The sequence below is a fragment of the Pseudophryne corroboree genome, chromosome 3, assembly GCF_028390025.1.
Source record: "Pseudophryne corroboree isolate aPseCor3 chromosome 3, aPseCor3.hap2, whole genome shotgun sequence".
Lineage (NCBI taxonomy): Eukaryota > Metazoa > Chordata > Amphibia > Anura > Myobatrachidae > Pseudophryne > Pseudophryne corroboree.
In genome coordinates this window covers 398,392,027-398,411,422 of record NC_086446.1, presented here as the reverse complement: position 1 = coordinate 398,411,422, position 19,396 = coordinate 398,392,027, and positions in this window count along the sequence as shown.

Below are 19,396 nucleotides of genomic sequence, written 5' to 3'. Positions count from 1 at the left end.
CACCAGGATGAGGAGGATATGGGTGTTGCTGGCGCTGGGGAGGAAATTGACCAGGAGGATTCTGATGGTGAGGTGGTTTGTTTAAGTCAGGCACCCGGGGAGACACCTGTTGTCCGTGGGAGGAATAGGGCCATTGACATGCCTGGTGAAAATACCAAAAAAATCAGCTCTTCGGTGTGGAAGTATTTCAACAGAAATGCGGACAACATTTGTCAAGCCGTGTGTTGCCTTTGTCAAGCTGTAATAAGTAGGGGTAAGGACGTTAACCACCTCGGAACATCCTCCCTTATACGTCACCTGCAGCGCATTCATCATAAGTCAGTGACAAGTTCAAAAACTTTGGGCGACAGCGGAAGCAGTCCACTGACCAGTAAATCCCTTCCTCTTGTAACCAAGCTCACGCAAACCACCCCACCAACTCCCTCAGTGTCAATTTCCTCCTTCCCCAGGAATGCCAATAGTCCTGCAGGCCATGTCACTGCCACTGGCAATTCTGACGAGTCCTCTCCTGCCTGGGATTCCTCCGATGCATCCTTGCGTGTAACGCCCACTGCTGCTGGCGCTGCTGTTGTTGCTGCTGGGAGTCGATGGTCATCCCAGAGGGGAAGTCGTACTCGTAAGACCACTTTTACTACTTCCACCAAGCAATTGACTGTCCAACAGTCCTTTGCGAGGAAGATGAAATATCACAGCAGTCATCCTGCTGCAAAGCGGATAACTGAGGCCTTGGCATCCTGGGCGGTGAGAAACGTGGTTCCGGTATCCATCATTACTGCAGAGGCAACTAGAGACTTGTTGGAGGTACTGTGTCCCCGGTACCAAATACCATCTAGGTTCCATTTCTCTAGGCAGGCGATACCGAAAATGTACACAGACCTCAGAAAAAGACTCACCAGTGTCCTAAAAAATGCAGTTGTACCCAATGTCCACTTAACCACGGACATGTGGACAAGTGGAGCAGGGCAGGCTCAGGACTATATGACTGCGACAGCCCACTGGGTAGATGTATGGACTCCCGCCGCAAGAACAGCAGCGGCGGCACCAGTAGCAGCATCTCGCAAACGCCAACTCTTTCCTAGGCAGGCTACGCTTTGTATCACCGCTTTCCAGAATACGCACACAGCTAAAAACCTCTTACGGCAACTGAGGAAGATCATCGCAGAATGGCTTACCCCAATTGGACTCTCCTGTGGATTTGTGGCATCGGACAACGCCAGCAATATTGTGTGTGCATTAAATCTGGGCAAATTCCAGCACGTCCCATGTTTTGCACATACCTTGAATTTGGTGGTGCAGAATTATTTAAAAAACGAGAGGGGCGTGCAAGAGATGCTGTCGGTGGCCAGAAGAATTGCGGGACACTTTCGGCGTACAGGCACCACGTACAGAAGACTGGAGCACCACCAAAAACGCCTGAACCTGCCCTGCCATCATCTGAAGCAAGAAGTGGTAACGAGGTGGAATTCAACCCTCTATATGCTTCAGAGGTTGGAGGAGCAGCAAAAGGCCATTCAAGCCTATACAACTGAGCACGATATAGGAGGTGGAATGCACCTGTCTCAAGCGCAGTGGAGAATGATTTCAACGTTGTGCAAGGTTCTGCAACCTTTTGAACTTGCCACACGTGAAGTCAGTTCAGACACTGCCAGCCTGAGTCAGGTCATTCCCCTCATCAGGCTTTTGCAGAAGAAGCTGGAGACATTGAAGGAGGAGCTAACACAGAGCGATTCCGCTAGGCATGTGGGACTTGTGGATGGAGCCCTTAATTCGCTTAACAAGGATTCACGGGTGGTCAATCTGTTGAAATCAGAGCACTACATTTTGGCCTCCGTGCTCGATCCTAGATTTAAAACCTACCTTGGATCTCTCTTTCCGGCAGACACAAGTCTGCTGGGGTTCAAAGAACTGCTGGTGACAAAATTGTCAAGTCAAGCGGAACGCGACCTGTCAACATCTCCTCCTTCACATTCTCCCGCAACTGGGGGTGCGAGGAAAAGGCTCAGAATTCCGAGCCCACCCGCTGGCGGTGATGCAGGGCAGTCTGGAGCGACTGCTGATGCTGACATCTGGTCCGGACTGAAGGACATGCCAACTATTACGGACATGTCGTCTACTGTCACTGCATATGATTCTCTCCCCATTGAAAGAATGGTGGAGGATTCTATGAGTGACCGCATCCAAGTAGGCACGTCAGACAGTCCGTACTTATACTGGCAGGAAAAAGAGGCAATTTGGAGGCCCTTGCACAAACTGGCTTTATTCTACCTAAGTTGCCCTCCCACAAGTGTGTACTCCGAAAGAGTGTTTAGTGCCGCCGCTCACCTTGTCAGCAATCGGCGTACGAGGTTACATCCAGAAAATGTGGAGAAGATGATGTTCATTAAAATGAATTATAATCAATTCCTCCGTGGAGACATTGACCAGCAGCAATTGCCTCCACAAAGTACACAGGGAGCTGAGATGGTGGATTCCAGTGGGGACGAATTGATAATCTGTGAGGAGGGGGATGTACACGGTGATATATTGGAGGATGATGATGAGGTGGACATCTTGCCTCTGTAGAGCCAGTTTGTGCAAGGAGAGATTAATTGCTTCTTTTTTGGTGGGGGTCCAAACCAACCCGTCATTTCAGTCACAGTCGTGTGGCAGACCCTGTCACTGAAATGATGGGTTGGTTAAAGTGTGCATGTCCTGTTTATACAACATAAGGGTGGGTGGGAGGGCCCAAGGACAATTCCATCTTGCATCTCTTTTTTCTTTCATTTTTCTTTGCGTCATGTGCTGTTTGGGGGGTGTTTTTTGGAAGGGCCATCCTGCGTGACACTGCAGTGCCACTCCTAGATGGGCCAGGTGTTTGTGTCGGCCACTAGGGTCGCTTAGCTTACTCACACAGCTACCTCATTGCGCCTCTTTTTTTTCTTTGCGTCATGTGCTGTTTGGGGAGTGTTTTTTGGAAGGGCCATCCTGCGTGACACTGCAGTGCCACTCCTAGATGGGCCAGGTGTTTGTGTCGGCCACTTGTGTCGCTTAGCTTAGCCATCCAGCGACCTTGTTGCAAATTTTAGGACTAAAAATAATATTGTGAGGTGTTCAGAATAGACTGAAAATGAGTGGAAATTATGGTTATTGAGGTTAATAATACTTTGGGATCAAAATGACCCCCAAATTCTATGATTTAAGCTGTTTTTTAGGGTTTTTTAAAAAAAAACACCCGAATCCAAAACACACCCGAATCCGACAAAAAAAATTCGGTGAGGTTTTGCCAAAACGCGTTCGAACCCAAAACACGGCCGCGGAACCGAACCCAAAACCAAAACACAAAACCCGAAAAATTTCCGGTGCTCATCACTACAAACTATTCAGAATTAACTCCACCTAAAGGGGTTATCCAATTAGCCTCGATGCATTTGCGGGTGATAAAAACTGCTTTACGATTTATGACCATTGGTCATTACGACAGTATCTAGCTAGAGGCTGTTTTTAATGGCCAAAAATGGACTCACGATTGCACAAAAACACATGGGATCGGGGATAAGATCCTGATCCCATGTGTTATTGCGGCTCTGGCATCTGCTTATCAGGGATTATGATTTGCGTGTCTGAGTCACGTGAAGCATAATACCCGATAAGTGCCGGTATTGAGGGATAAGGAGGCTTTCATCGGGGCTAATAGGATAGCCCCCAGCCATCCTATTAGCAGCGGTGAAGTACCACTGCTAATATTATATCCCCCATAGTCTGTTAATTTTTAATATAGAGAGAAGGGCTGTCCACTGATCATCTTTATAGTAAGCAAATTCAATAAATAAGATGTGCAGCCTGTACTGTATTGTTGTACATTTCCACCACGCAGTAGATACATCTAAGCTGTGCAACATGCAACGTCATTATTATACATTGGCTATACAGTATGAGTACTAAGTGCATTGATTTAAAACACACATCAGTACTTAAGAGAAACACATATTAATAAACAGTTTAGATAAAAACAAAAATAATTATATTTTTATATATATATATATATATATATATATATGTGTGCGTGTGCATGTGTGTGTGTGTGTGTGTGTATATATATATATATATATATATATACACACACACATATACATATATATATATATATAGATAGATATATATATAGATATATATGCAGAGGTATTCCAGGGAAAGACGGAACAGGAGGTCACACTCTGTTGCTGAATAGTGGGCGTCTCTGCAGAGAGGGTCAGTATTCTTGCACGGAAAGGGTGGTGAAGTTATGAAAACGTCTCCCCATGAGATTTGAGTAAGTCTATTACAGTAAGGAGAATTTAAACAATTCCTGGGAAATACATAGCACTAACATACATCCAAAGGGTCAAGGTTCAAAGATACATTTTTATCTGAAAAAATAAAATTGTCAGACATATCACTATGTGGTCCTGCTGTCAAAATCCATGTTTTTGTTCTTTATTTAAGTGATCAAAGAAAACATATATGTTTTATATTTTCTTAGTAAACATGTTTGTCTTTATTTTTTGTTGAATAAAAGAGTCATTCTCCTTTCACACGTATGGCAAAAACCCAGGTTTTTTTCTTGCCAACACACATCAACCCGGGTTTTTGCTATGTGTGAACAGAACCCCCCCCCCAGGTTGGAGTACTGGCTCCACGACCCTGCTCGATACCAGGGTTTTTCCCGGGAGCAACCTGGGTCGCCTGTAGTGTGAACACATCCAAACCAGGTTTATAGATGCGGGCTGTAAGTAAAGGGTCTAATACCCCTTCCACGTATAAGACCCTGGAAATACATGGCTACAACACAGGTCTCAGCCTGAGACCCCCATTCACAGTACACCAAAATCCTGGGAAATTCCTGGGTTAGATGCGTTTACATTGGACCCGGGTCTACGATGGAATTTGGTGTTTCATTAAAAAGCCAGTTAGACACTTTTCTTACAACCTAGGTCTAAAAGCCCAGTGTTGCATGCATTCACACTACAGGCGAACCGGGTCAGTCCCAGCAAAATCCCTGATACCGAGCAGGGTCGTGGACCTGGAACTCTGACCCGAGTCATTTCTGTTCACACAAAAACCCAGGTCAATGCATGTGCTGGGGTCTTGTTTGGGGGAAATGGGTCTAGTTATATCATATACTGTATATTTAATTTGCTGTCATGGCTGTTTGGGGCATTTATTGTTTGGCCTTGCATATTTCATGTAGCTGTCACCTAATATCGGGATATCGGTCATTGGATTGTATAGGTGTGTACCCAGAGTTATATGTAGAAAGAAGACAAGGCTAATAACACATGGACCCATTGAGTATCCATGGAACTCCAATCCTAGGAACCTAGTGCAGTCACTTTCCGTTTCTATGCACACAGCAGGCAGTGAGAACGGGAGGCAATCATTTTGCCGGCTGTTGGGATACCGGCTGTCAGAATCCCAACACCAGAATCCCGACACCCGGTGAAATTACGGGATGTCGGAATCCCGACCACCGGCTGGAATCCCCACTTGGGTGGTGGTGTGGAGGGGGAATATAACCCTGTGATGACCTAAGGTCACAACTGGGCCTAAAGCATGGCGAGCGCAGCGAGCCCACGTGGGGACACGCTGCACTTGCTACTGGTATTCCATCTGTCAGGATCCTGGCGTCGGTCTCCTGACCTCAACAGCCGGGATATCATACTGAATTTATGTAAACACAATGCTCATCGGGGGTCATTCCGAGTTGATCACTCGCTAGCAGTTTTTAGCAGCCGTGCAAACGCTAAGCCACCACCCTCTGGGAGTGTATTTTAGCTTAGCAGAAGTACGAACGAAAGGATCACAGAGCGGCTACAAAAAAAATATTGTGCAGTTTCTGAGTAGCTTCAGACCTACTCAGCGCTTGCGATCACTTCAGACCATTCAGTTCCGGATTTGACATCACAAACACACCTTGCGTTTTTCCAGGCACGCCTGCGTTTTTTCGAGCACTCCTTGAAAACGGTCAGTTGACACCCAGATACGTCCACTTCATGTCAATCACTCTGCGGCGGCCACTGCGACTGAAAAGCTTCGCACGACCTTGTGTGAAAATACATTGGCCGTTGTGAAAGTACGTTGTGCGTGCGCACTGTGCCGCATACGCATGCGCAGAAGTGCCGGTATTTTACTTAATCGCAGCGCAGCGAACATTTTCAGCTAGTGATCAACTCGGAATGACCCTCATAATCTCTGAGTGATGAACTTTTTCCGATGATAGCCAGAGATTATAGTTTCTTCTTCCAGTCTGCAAATAAGCAGCTAGGTTGAAGATCCAGACAGAAAGTTTACTCTGTTAATGGCAATTTATATTGTACCCACTGCGTCACTGCTTATTCACAGGTGATGCCAGAGTTCAATATGGAGATAGAATTGCAGCTGCAGTACAATCAGCAAAGTTTGCAGTGTAAAGTGATTACATGACAACCACTTACTACTTACTAATGTAATTTGAAAACAGATGTTTTCTTTTCACTGGTATTATGTAGAGATGAGGGAAGCTGCAGCAAAATCTAATTTCATATTAGAACAGGCGTAAGGTGCATGATTCTGGCTATACTATATATGAGTTGTGAGCAGGATGTATTAAACTCCAAAATGTGGCTAAACCTCAGAAAACTGCTGTTTTCTGCAATCCCCATATGTTATGGGGCTGAGATGTGCCTGTATGCATCAGGCTCCATACTTTCCAAAGTCTGTGCCCGACAGTCAACGCCAACTATAGATGGCATTGCCTATAGAAGCCTATGAGCTTCTTTCTGTAGAATGCATGCACAATAGCACTCCCGGTCATAAATCCATTTTATGTATTTAATTCCATCTTCATTCCATTAAAAAAAATGTCAAAACTTTAAAACCCTAAATTTTTATCTTTCATCCAATCACTATTGAACTTAATATAGCTTATTTTACTGCAGACAATATTATTTAGCATTATTTATAATAGTATAGTATTACACCATGCATACAGTACCACATCAATGGTTTTAAGTATGTGTAAACTTGTGAACACTTTACAATTTTAATCCTCTTCCCCAGATGTTGCTACCATGTTTAATTTCACTTTGCATTTCAGAACTTTTTAACTATTTCTAAAACTTTTTAATAAAATCATAAAAAGGTGGCTTATGAACACGGAAAAAGGCATATGGTGTTTCCTTCCTTTTTGATGCCACATGTGCAAATTATTGCAATTACATCAGTTTTGCAGGTAAATAAATGTTGAGATGACATCAGCTACAGGGGTTCTTAGCAGAAGACTGTGCAGATCTGGCACTCCTTCCTAAAATCATGCTACTGTGTATACCGTAATTATCCTGATTCTGCACCTAGACGCAAAAATTAGATGTCATCAGTGGCAGCTGCTACCCACACATAGCATGGAAGGGGGAGAGGGGAGGGGGGGCGAGCAGTTAAAGCATATAAACATACTTGAATGTTACATGTAATATGTTTGATGGCTACCTGACTCCAGGAATCTGCCACTATGTATCTATTTAATGGTCCTTATTGAGCACCCACCATTTTATATTACTGTTCTCAGAGGCATGGATAGGACCAGCATTTTGAGGGTGTGCTGGCACCTGTAGTGCCATTTGGAGGCTCTTGGGATGCCTCCAGGTGAGATGGCTCTCAATTTAAATGTATTCAATGTACAGTATATGCTATTGTCATGTAGCAGAACAATATGCAATTATATGACCCAGAGTGGGTGCTATTATTCAGTAGTGTTGGGAACTGTCAGAACAGAGATGTCTTGATGCGCCCTGGTGGCTTAAACATATCTTTGCAAATATATGCAAACTGAGATCTCTGTGTTTCTATCATCATGTAGTATACAAATCTCATTGCTGATCTTTTACAGGTGTGCTGGGAGAACCCCTCCCTTTCATGCATCTGTGAAGGACCAGTGAATTGAATGAGCAGCCAGTATACAGTAAAGTAGAAGCTGTCTTGAAATGGAGTGGCTCACAAACCAGATGAGATAAAAAGGGCAAATAATTAGCACTTTCACTGCAATTTGAGATTATGGAGCTTTACTACATCCAATGTGTACAGTAAGTGTGTTAGAGGAGATGATACATGCTGCTTTATTTAACAGCATACACAAAATATCAGTAATAATAATACTGCATTTGGGTGGAGTCATATCCATGCCATCATACATTTAGCCATATTCCACCATACTTCTCTGTCCTTCTTAACGCATCTCGGCTGTCAATCACTGTCTGACTCCCAGTGCTGGAGGAAGCACTCACTAATCATTACATACTTGTTCTTTATTCTTTGTTGTGTATTGATGACTGGCAGTTGATGCATATATAATGGAGGGTTTTAAGGTGCACCAGAAAACTTTTGTGTTAAGGAGACTTTTATTTGCTTTATTTTTGTTGAAATAAAGTATTTTGCTTCCATTGGAGGGGTGCGCTGTGTAAAATGACAAATGGGCCAGGTTTATCCATACCTATAGTGTGTTGTTAGTATGAGCTCCACTGCTACTACTACCACATGGAGGGGTAACCACCCCGCTGTAGGAATAACCTACTGTATGCCACCAAGCAGGGCCGGACTGGGACCAAAAATAGGCCCTGGCATTTTTGAAGCACACAGGCCCACCTTGGTGTCAGCATCTGACTCCTCACCTTACTATTCCGACTCCTCCTACTTCTTAGTCTATGCTCTTACAAATATAATTAATATTATAACAACATACAAGTGTACATCATTCTGTATTAAAATACACACAACCATTGGTTGAAGTGGGGGTATGGAAAAATAAAGGTTGTAACTAAGCGCGCGCGCTCCAGAAAAGGAACGTGGACACGCACGCGCCCCATTCACTAGAATGAGAGCATCTGTGTGTACTCCCGGCGGGGCTAAGCGGCAACCAATCAGAAAGAGAGTGTCCCATAGAGGTACTGTGTGCGCGCGCCAAAAATATGGGTGTGGCCAATTAAAATGGGACGTGATACACAGACATATGCCCCCAATAGTGCAGTGCCAGATCCACAATTGCCCCCACAGTGCCAGGTATACAAATGCCCCCACAGTGCCAGATCCACAAATGCCCCCACAGTGCCAGATCCACAAATGCCCCCACAGTGCCAGATCCACAAATGCCTCACAGTGCCAGGTATACAAATGCCCCCACAGTGCCAGGTATACAAATGCCCCCACAGTGCCAGATCCACAAATGTCCCCACAGTGCCAGATCCACAAATGCCCCACAGTGCCAGGTATACAAATGCCCCCACAGTGCCAGATCCACAAATGCCCCCACAGAGCCAGATCCACAAATGCCCACACAGAGCCAGATCCACAAATGCCCCCAAAGAGCCAGATCCACAAATGCCCCACAGTGCCAGGTATACAAATGCCCCCACAGTGCCAGCCAATTGTCCCCACAGTGCCAGGTATACAAATGCCCCCACAGTGCCAGGTAAACAATTGCCCCCACAGTGCCAGGTATACAAATGCCCCCACAGTGTCAGGTAAACAGTTGCCCCCACAGTGCCTGATTGGCTGCCGGTCCGCGAGCTCTGATTGGCTCACGAACCGGCGGCTGGTTTGAAGTCCACTATACGCCGCCAGACATAATCGCGCTGGCGCGCTCTCCTCTCCTGACAGCTGAGACACGCTGCCGCTGAACTGAGCCGGCAGCGTGTCTCAGTGAGCTCTTGACCAGCCCACTTGGCCATCGGCCCTTCTGGCATTTGCCAGAAGTGCCAGATGGCCGGTCCGGCCCTGCCACCAAGCCTGATCCACCATTGTGTATCTTTACAAAACAGTGCTACAGAGATTTCAAGTAACTGTTAAGTACTTTCATGAGACTGCTGTAGGCAGCTTCGATAAAGCTCCAGTCCGAGCGAAACACGTCAGAGGATAGCGGTGACGGGGAAACCACGACTGAGGACACGCTTGCATGGTTACCAGCTCACCACTTGTCAGTGACAGCACTCCATTGGGCGGATATTGGAAGGCGCAGCGGCAATCAGACTGTGGAGGACGGAGACGTCCGGTGCCTCCTAGCCGATTCCTTCACATCATATCACTGACCCACCGTGGGAGAAGCTGTTCCATTCATTGAATCAGTGGACTGTGGTGAGCCCGGTATTATACTCACAGGTGGTTTGATTGAGCACACACATACATACATACATACATACATACATACATACCTACATACATTGGTGTGATTATTGAGACTGGCTCATATTACCATACAGCAGCAAACATATGAACACCATCTTATACTTGTGAAAACCTACATCGGGACAATATTTAACCTCCGTGTGGGGTTAAGGGACGCAAGATTCTAGTCCTATACGTCTTACGTCTTACCATCCGCAAGTTAACGTGTGGTTTATAGAATTGTTACACATACTGTATGTGTTTTATTATTAGGAGGCATGTATGCAGTAGAATAGGATGTTAATTGATTGAGTACTGTTCATGTTTTAATGGTATATTAAATCTGTGAGATAACCAGCACTGATAGTTTTTTAATATAGAAAATTTCCACTAACATTATTTAAAGACATGTGTCTGCACTTATCTCATTTCAGCCGGTAAACCATGTACAATAGCGCAAAGCGAATTAGTGTATTTTGTTTGGCAGTGTAAGATAGCCAGGAGTCAATAGTGGGCAGGATTTTGCGTTTTGCAGCCTAAAGAAATTTATGTTCATCTATGACCCATTAATGAAGATGGCAACATACCTATGATGGCAACCGTAGATGTATCAGAAATATCTGGGTACTACAACTAGGGAAGCCAATCCCGGGCCATTTTTTCAATCCCGGGTATCGGGATTGAAAAATGGCCAATCCCGGGATTTCCGGGATACCCGGGATTGGCTTTTACCTAGGTGGCCGCCCCCTCGCCCCACCCCGCCCCGCACATATAACTCACCATATACCGGGGGCGGGCGGGGAACATTGTGTGAATGCTGATGGTGACCTCTCACACTGCGCTGGGGACCCAGAAGCAGGAAGCCGGGCAGCGTTTGAGCGTCCTGTGGACGCTCAACGCTGATCCCTCAATCCCCGGGATTGGAGCTTCCAATCCCGGGATTGAATCCCGGCCATTTTTGGCCCTAAATCCCGGGATCCCGCCGATCCCGGGATTGGCCACCATAACTACAACTATATAATTTGATATTCGGGCAGACCAGTTGCTGCAAATGTAATGCTGGGTGATTTGGGGGCTATTAATTGGATGCAAGACTGCTTGGAGACTACTAATTACATATTAATGCCATTCATTTCTGGGGTCTTGTTTGGGGGAAATGGGTCTGGTTATAAATATATATATATATATATATGGAAAAAAAGGGGAGAGGACAAGCGCCTAATAGTGCAGTATCTTCATGCCAATCTTGGTTATTTACGATAAAATGTCTATTGGTAATCTGCGTACCGGAAATTTGATTTTTAGCAGGCACATCAAAATTATAGCGGCTGATTCCTCCAATTAGTTATCTGCACCACAACTGGTCACCAGGTTTAACGTAAGCGGGTGTCTCAAAGAGGATGTCTTCCAATCGGTCTATTCGCAGGACAGCAAGGTCCAGATTAAGTAGCTCAAAGTAGGATATTATTGGTGGAAGGGAGACACCGATTCCGGTATTCCGTTATCACGATCACCTATTATAGCTGGGACTGGGTATTCGATAATTCTTGGTGGGAGATTCCCAGATTAAGTAGCTCAAAGTAGGATATTATTGGTGGAAGGGAGACACTGATTCCGGTATTCCGTTATCACGATCACCTATTATAGCTGGGACTGGGTATTCGATAATTCTTGGTGGGAGATTCATTTACTATAAAATCCTCGATTCTCACACAGCAGCTCTTCTTTGGTTTAGAGACTTGTAATATTAGGCGCCATTCCTTCACGCCTGTATTACCCGGCCATTCTGTACTGTAAAGATACTGTACATCAGTGTTGATCGTAACATACAGATCCACATTTAATGCAACCTGTGGAATGTTACTTTGGCTTTTCTTCCACCACAGACCTAAACTTTATAGCACAGTTAAGCAACAGTCTGGCAGGGCATGCTGGGATTTGCAGTTCAAGCAACCTCAGAGAGGGAGGCAGATAGGATTTGGGCTGCACAGTGCTGAACTCACACTTCCAAGTGTTACACAAATGTTCCAGTCTCTGCCATATGATGTATGGACAATATTATTAGCACTGTTGCAGCAGGCAGATTTAGAATATATTCCCCTGTGAATGACAGATATGTGCGGACACCAAACAGCATTAATCTGCTGATCTCACAGGCCAGTCAGTAGAAATGGGAGTCTGGTTTTAATCCTGCTTGCTTTATACTGTGTATATATATATATATATATATATATATATATATATATCAGATGCAGTAAGCCGGAACTCCTTGTCTATAAGTGTATCTTGCGTCGGTGCCCTCCCATTCACCTATCCCCAAGGGTGGCCCAAAATTTATACAGTGTCCAAAGGGCGGCACTCATACGTCTTGTAAATTAGACACAGGATCCCATTTTCAAGTCAACGTTTCAGAATTTTTACTTCAATTCTTTCGTCCTGATGAAAGAATTGAAGTAAAAATTCTGAAACGTTGACCTAAAAATGGGATCCTGTGTCTGATTTACAAGACGTATGAGAGTCACCCTTTGGACACTAATAAATATATATATATATATATATATATATATATATATTTCATTTGATGTCAGGGCTGTTTGGGGTGGGAGGTCAAATTTGAACATTTATTGTTCGGTCTGGCATATTTCATGAAGCTATCACATTCACATAGTTTAGGATTCATACAAGCGAAGACCGAAGTTTAGATACCAGCAGCAGGAGATGAAAGCTAGAACAGGTAGAAGATATGCACAGTCTTATATACTGTATATCAGCTCTTATTATAAACATATTAATATTTTTGTTTTTAAGGGTTAATTATTTAAAAATATCTAACTTTTATTCATTTTTTTCACTTATTGTAATCTATTTAAATATATAAAGATATAACACTCTCTGTTTAAGACTGACACTAATCGGCAGGGATGAACAGCTAATATAATTTGCCAAGGCCTGAGCCTGTTCATTGCTGTGAGACCGAACACTTCCAACAGCTGCAGGTAGCACAACAGCAGATGCTGCAATAGTGCTGTTACTGGTGGCGTCTGTACAAGGTGTTGGGGCTCCAGCTGCCTGACCTGTGTCTCCACAGGTCAGGCTGGTAACAGGGGCTGGAGAGCATCTGGCCAAGCCCAAGTCATCTCCTATTTAAAAACAATTTAATGAAATACCTGCACAGAACAGGCTTAATATTTCCTAAAAAATATTATTAAATATAAAACATTTTAAAATATGGCTGCAATATTGCACTTAAGGAGAATAGCTATATAAATTAAACTCCAATATTGTTCAAGCAAAACTCCCCAGAGTAGTGAAAATAAAATCCTATTCATAAATAGGAAGACCGTTAAGAATGTGTGATTGAATGCTATCACAATTGGTAAGCATTAGCACTTTCTGTGAAGACCGTCACAAATACTACAGTATCATTGCTGAGTTTTACCCAGATAGTTGAATGTCATGCACATTCAACAACAACAACAATAATAATAATAATAATAATAATAATAATTTAAAAGTAAACCAAGAAAAAAATCTTAAACTACTATCTAAAAAATAGGAAAATAAAACAACACTTTTCTAAATACAATATTCATCCTTTCCAGCTTTAGCTCGCTGTATTCTGCTACTTGCTTTTTCTAAATACAGTAGGTGGTAAGAAGGCTGACAAGAAATGGGCGCTGTGAACTAGTATTGCGATTTGATAAATCAGAGCAAATTGGTGCAAATCACCTATTCACTTACTGTATGTTTCCATGATTCGATGATTTGAAAGCCGAATTTTGGTGATTTATATATCTTCAATACAGTATGATGATTATATGCCTAGTAGGACCCACAGTGGAAGGGTCCCAGCCCTATTCCCTAGCAGTCAACAGTTACAGAGGTGATCCACCCGCCAACTCAGCGAATCAAACATCCTTGGTATTTTCTTAAATGAACTGCCAACCTTTTTACCCCCAAAAAAACTGTCAGACATAGGCGTGCGCAGACACTGACAGGCGGGTGCCGCTCCGGACTCCCCCCCCCCCCTCCACGGCATTATAGTGTTCTCTCACCTCCCCTGTCCTGGATATAGACTGCTTACCTAGGCCGCCCAGGTGAGCAGTCTTTGGGCCGCCCAGGTAAGCAGTCTATATCCAGGACAGGGGAGGTGAGAGAACACTATAATGCCGTGGAGGGGGGGGGGAGTAAGAAGCGGCACCCGCCTGTCAGTGTCTGCGCATGCCTATGCTGTCAGAGATTGTTTTTTTTTATTTATAAAGTGTACAATGTCTTTTTAAAAATATATATATATATATATATATATTTTTTTTAAGTATACACATAGGGGATGTTTTCCACCCCCATGTGTCCACATGCCCCCATTATAAAATCACTTCCCACCCCCAGCGGAAATAGCCCCCACCTGTGGCAAAAGATCATTAGCAGTGCCTCACACAATCCTACAATTATAAGGCTGCCACTAAAAAGACTACCAAACAGTAACAAAACACCAGCAAACAACAAAACCAAACAGGGGAGGATGGGGAAATCCACAAGAAAAGAGGAGGTTCCATGCCCTAAGCTGACTTTATGAATCTTGAAAAGAAAATCCTCTCAAACCTCTCCTGATCTGCTATTCAAACTGACAATCAATGGAAACTTAACTTTTAATATACAGAACTATGGTGGTGATTCAGACCTGATCGCTGGGCTGCTAATTTTGCTGTCCTGCGTTCAGATAGTCGCTGCCCAAGGGGAGTGTATATTCGCCCGTGCAAGTGTGCGATTTCATGTGTACGCTGTGCTAAAAATATCCCTCAGTCAGCGGACAGCTGCAAATCCCTTCGCACCTCACTCACCTTCAAATGTTTTTACCAGTGTGTGCAGTCTGGGCGCAGACCAGGACTCACTCCTACAGTGCGATGAGAACAAGCTGATTGGGACCGGAGTTGACGTCACATACCCTCCCTGAAAATGCTTGGGAACACCTGCGTTTTCCCTGACACTCCCAGAAAATGGTCAGTTACCACCCACAAACGAATGGTTGTGCAACTGAAATTTTCGCTGTTCGGCGATGCCTGTCGTTGTTTGGCAAAGCGTGTGTGCACATTGCAGTGAATACGCATGCGCAGTCTATTAATAATCGCCCGCTGTGTGAAAACAGCAGCGATCAGGTCTGAATCAGGCCCTATATCTTTCTCTCTGAAATCCATAGAACAAGAAATGTGGCTGCGCTGTGTGTCAGCAGCTATATAAAATAGAGAACACAACGTATAAAATGTAAAGAATTTATTCTCTTAATCAGTATAGTTATAAAACATGTAGGTTAATAATACACCTATATCTGTCTCAGGTGATATAAAGGTTCAGCCGTGTGATAAAATTGTGCAATAGGGAGGGAACAGGAGAATTTGTAGATGTAATTCCAGATAAATGTAAACGTATACTACCTCTCCGGCAAGGGCTGGTATAAACTTGGCCGGGCGTCCCCGGCTAGTGAGTCCTGCGTTGCCCGATGTTCTGCACAGAGGAGATGAGTATTGCGGTGCCCAGTGCCGAGCACCTCCCAATAGAAAGTGATGTATAATCGTCTCCTGTACTCCTGATCGCTGTTCCAGCCAGCGATCACGAGAACAGTAGATGACCGCACATTTCCTTCTGGCGGCAGGTACTCAGCTTTGGGATACCCACCTTTCCGCTCCGCTGTACAATCACATTGTGCATCTCAGCAGCTTGCTTCATCGCCGGCTGGCGATCAGGAGTACAGGAGACGATTATACATCACTTTCTATTGGGAGGTGCTCGGCACTGGGCACCGCAATACTCCTCTACTCTGTGCAGAACATCGGGCAACGCAGGACTCACTAGCCGGGGACGCCCGGCCAAGTTTATACCAGCCCTTGCCGGAGAGGTAGTATACGTTTACATTTATCTGGAATTACATCTACAAATTCTCCTGTTCCCTCCCTATTGCACAATTAGGATTTAATATATTGGATAGCCATTTTATCACACGGCTGAACCTTTATATCACCTGAGACAGATATAGGTGTATTATTAACCTACATGTTTTATAACTATATTGATTAAGAGAATAAATTCTTTACATTTTATACGTTGTGCTCTCTATTTTATATAGCTGCTGACACACAGCGCAGCCACTTTTCTTGTTCTATAGTCTTCTAATCCATCTCACATAGTGGTGTGGCAAGCGCAGTGTCTCAGGAGCCTGTTGTACCTTAATTTCTTTGCTTTATTTTAATGATTGATTTGTTTGAGGCGCTGAACAAGTAGTTTCTTTTGTTGTTCTCCAAAACCCATGCTTTATGTGTCATTCTGATTATTTTAAAACACCTGAATTGCTGATATCACATATGAAAAGAACACATTTATTTACAATCATCAACATCTGTAGGAGACTCTTGTGTCTCCTCCAGTGGCCTCATCATCGTAGGGATGTCCATCGACCATCAATGGTTAGAAACCACTGATTGCCACCCACCAATGTCAGTTAGATTTACCATTGATGTCAGAGACCATTTTCAGCAATGTCAGATGAATTTGCCAGTGCAGAGAGCAGCATAGGCGCTGATTCCATGGTGTACTTCCGGGCCCGAGAACCCACAGAAAATTAGGAGCTGCCATGGAACCAGCTGCTGCCCCAGTAAGGTTACCGCTAGCCCCTGCAGTGGATTGAGATGCGCTGGGGGCTGCGGAAGCGCTTCCGTACCATAGCAGTGTAAAAAAATAACCAAAAATGGCCACTGACAAAGGAAAAGTGAAGGTTGTAATTATGTGCACGCTGAAGGCGTGTGCGCTCCTGAAAAGGGGGCATGGCCACTCAAAAGGGGGGGGGGGGGGGTCCTTCAGTGTAGTTTACCACACCATGTACCCCTTATACACATTATGCACCACAATAGTAGGACCCCTTACTGGTGCCCCTTTCACATTATACCACACAGTATGAGCCGAAATTCCTATTATACCATATGGTATGAGCCGAAATTCACATTATACTCAATAGTATGAGCCGAAATTCACATTATAGCACACAGTATGAGCCGAAATTCACATTATAGCACACGGTATGAACCAAAATTCACATTATAGCAAACAGTATGACCCAAAATTCACATTATAGCACATGGTATGACCCGAAATTCATATGATAGCACACGGTATGAGCCGAAATTCACATTACAGCACACAGAATGAGCCAAAATTCACATTATAGCACACGGTATGAGCAGAAATTCACATTATAGAGTGACAGAGGGACAGGGAGATGACAGCAGGGACAGGGAGAGTGACATCAGGGACATGGAAAGCGCCGTGGTCACAGGAGCTCGATACAGCAGCAGGGATAATAAATCTGGCCTGGTCCCAGATCCGCTGCAGCTGGGAGTCTGGAACCAGGGCTTCCAGTGCAGAGGCGATGGTAGGGGTGGAGGGACAGAGGGCGGACCGGGAGCTCAGCTTCTTTGTCGGCACTGCAGTGCTTGAAGAAGTGCCGGTATACCATACTGTTGTATACCAGCCCACTTTGAGTACTGGTAACACGCCGTAATACACATACAGAAATGCCCACAGCAGTAGCACCCCTTATACAATGCCCACCGTAGTAGTGCCCCTTATGCAATGCCCGCAATAGTAGTGCCCCTTATGTCCCCAGGAGTGGTGCCCCTTATGAAGTGCCCCCTTTACAATGCCCTCATTAGTAGTGCACCCCATCATGCCCTTAATGGTAATGCCCCTGTGTAGTATTGTCCCCAGTAGTAATGTTGCCTGTAGTAATGCCCCCAGTCATTTAGCCCCAGTAGTTATGCCCCCAGTAGTTTAGCTCCCAGTGGTAATGCCCCTGCAGTTATGACCCAGTAGTTTACTCCCCCCCTCTAGTTTAGCCTCCCAGTGGTAATGCCCCCAGTAGTTTAGCCCTCATGTAGTTTGCCCCATGTAGTTTAGCCCTGTCCCTTGTAGTTTAGCCCCAGTGGTAATGCCCCCTGCAGTTGTTCCCCCAGTTGTTTAGCCCCTGTAGTTTAGCCCCCATGTAGTTTTCGCCCAGTAGATGGCCCCTGTTAGTAATGCCCCCAGTAGTTTGACCCCGTGTAGTAATGCCCCCCTGTAGTTATGCTCCCAGAAGTTTAGCTCCTGTAGTTATGCCCCTTGTAGTTTAGCACCTAGTAGTAATGCCCCCAAGTAGTAATGCCGCCAGTAGTTTAGCCCCCCTGTAGTTTGTCCCCTTGTAGTAATGCCCCCAGTAGTTTGCCCCTTTGTAGCTTGCCCCTTGTAGTTTGCCCCCAGTAGTAATGCCCCAATAGTTTACCCCCAGTAGCTTGCCCCCCAGTAAAATTGCCACTAGTACACATATGGGAGGGAGGAGGGGGGGGACACCATATTCACCAAGCCCCGCTCCCACCACAGTCCTCTCGGCGTCCGCTCCTCGGCACTATGGGAGAGACGTCATGACCCACCCCAAATCTAACTCTCACTGCACATGTTAAATCTGCCTCCCCTGCAGTGCACATGGGGGGTCATTCCGAGTTGTTCGCTCGCAAGTGGATTTTAGCAGATTTGCTCATGCTAAGCCGCCGCCTACTGGGAGTGAATCTTAGCATCTTAAAATTGCGAACGATGTATTCGCAATATTGCGATTACACACCTCGTAGCAGTTTCTGAGTAGCTCCAGACTTACTCGGCATCTGCGATCATTTCACTGCTTGTCGTTCCTGGTTTGACGTCACAAACACTCCCAGCGTTCGCCCAGACACTCCTCCGTTTCTCCGGCCACTCCTGCGTTTTTTCCGGAAACGGTAGCGTTTTTTCCCACACGCCCATAAAACGGCCTGTTTCCGCCCAGTAACACCCATTTCCTGTCAATCACATTACGATCGCCAGAACGATGAAAATGCCGTGAGTAAAATTCCTAAGTGCATAGCAAATTTACTTGGCGCAGTCGCAGTGCGAACATTGCGCTGCGATGCGAAGATTTTTACTGAGCGAACAACTCGGAATGACCCCCATGGTTTTGCCCAATTGCTAACAAACTTGCTGCTGCGATCAACTCAGAATTACCCCCACAGATCCGCCCCGTTTCGGCTCACTTTAACCCCTGGATGGGAGAGTTCCCAACTTGTTACGGCTTGCACCTGCCTTATTTGAATAAGACAGGGATCCACAGAGTAATTAACCTGGAGTTAGGTGCAGGATGACACAGCAGGACAGGAGTTAACAGAAGGCAGACTGGACTTGGGTTGTGCATACTGGAATA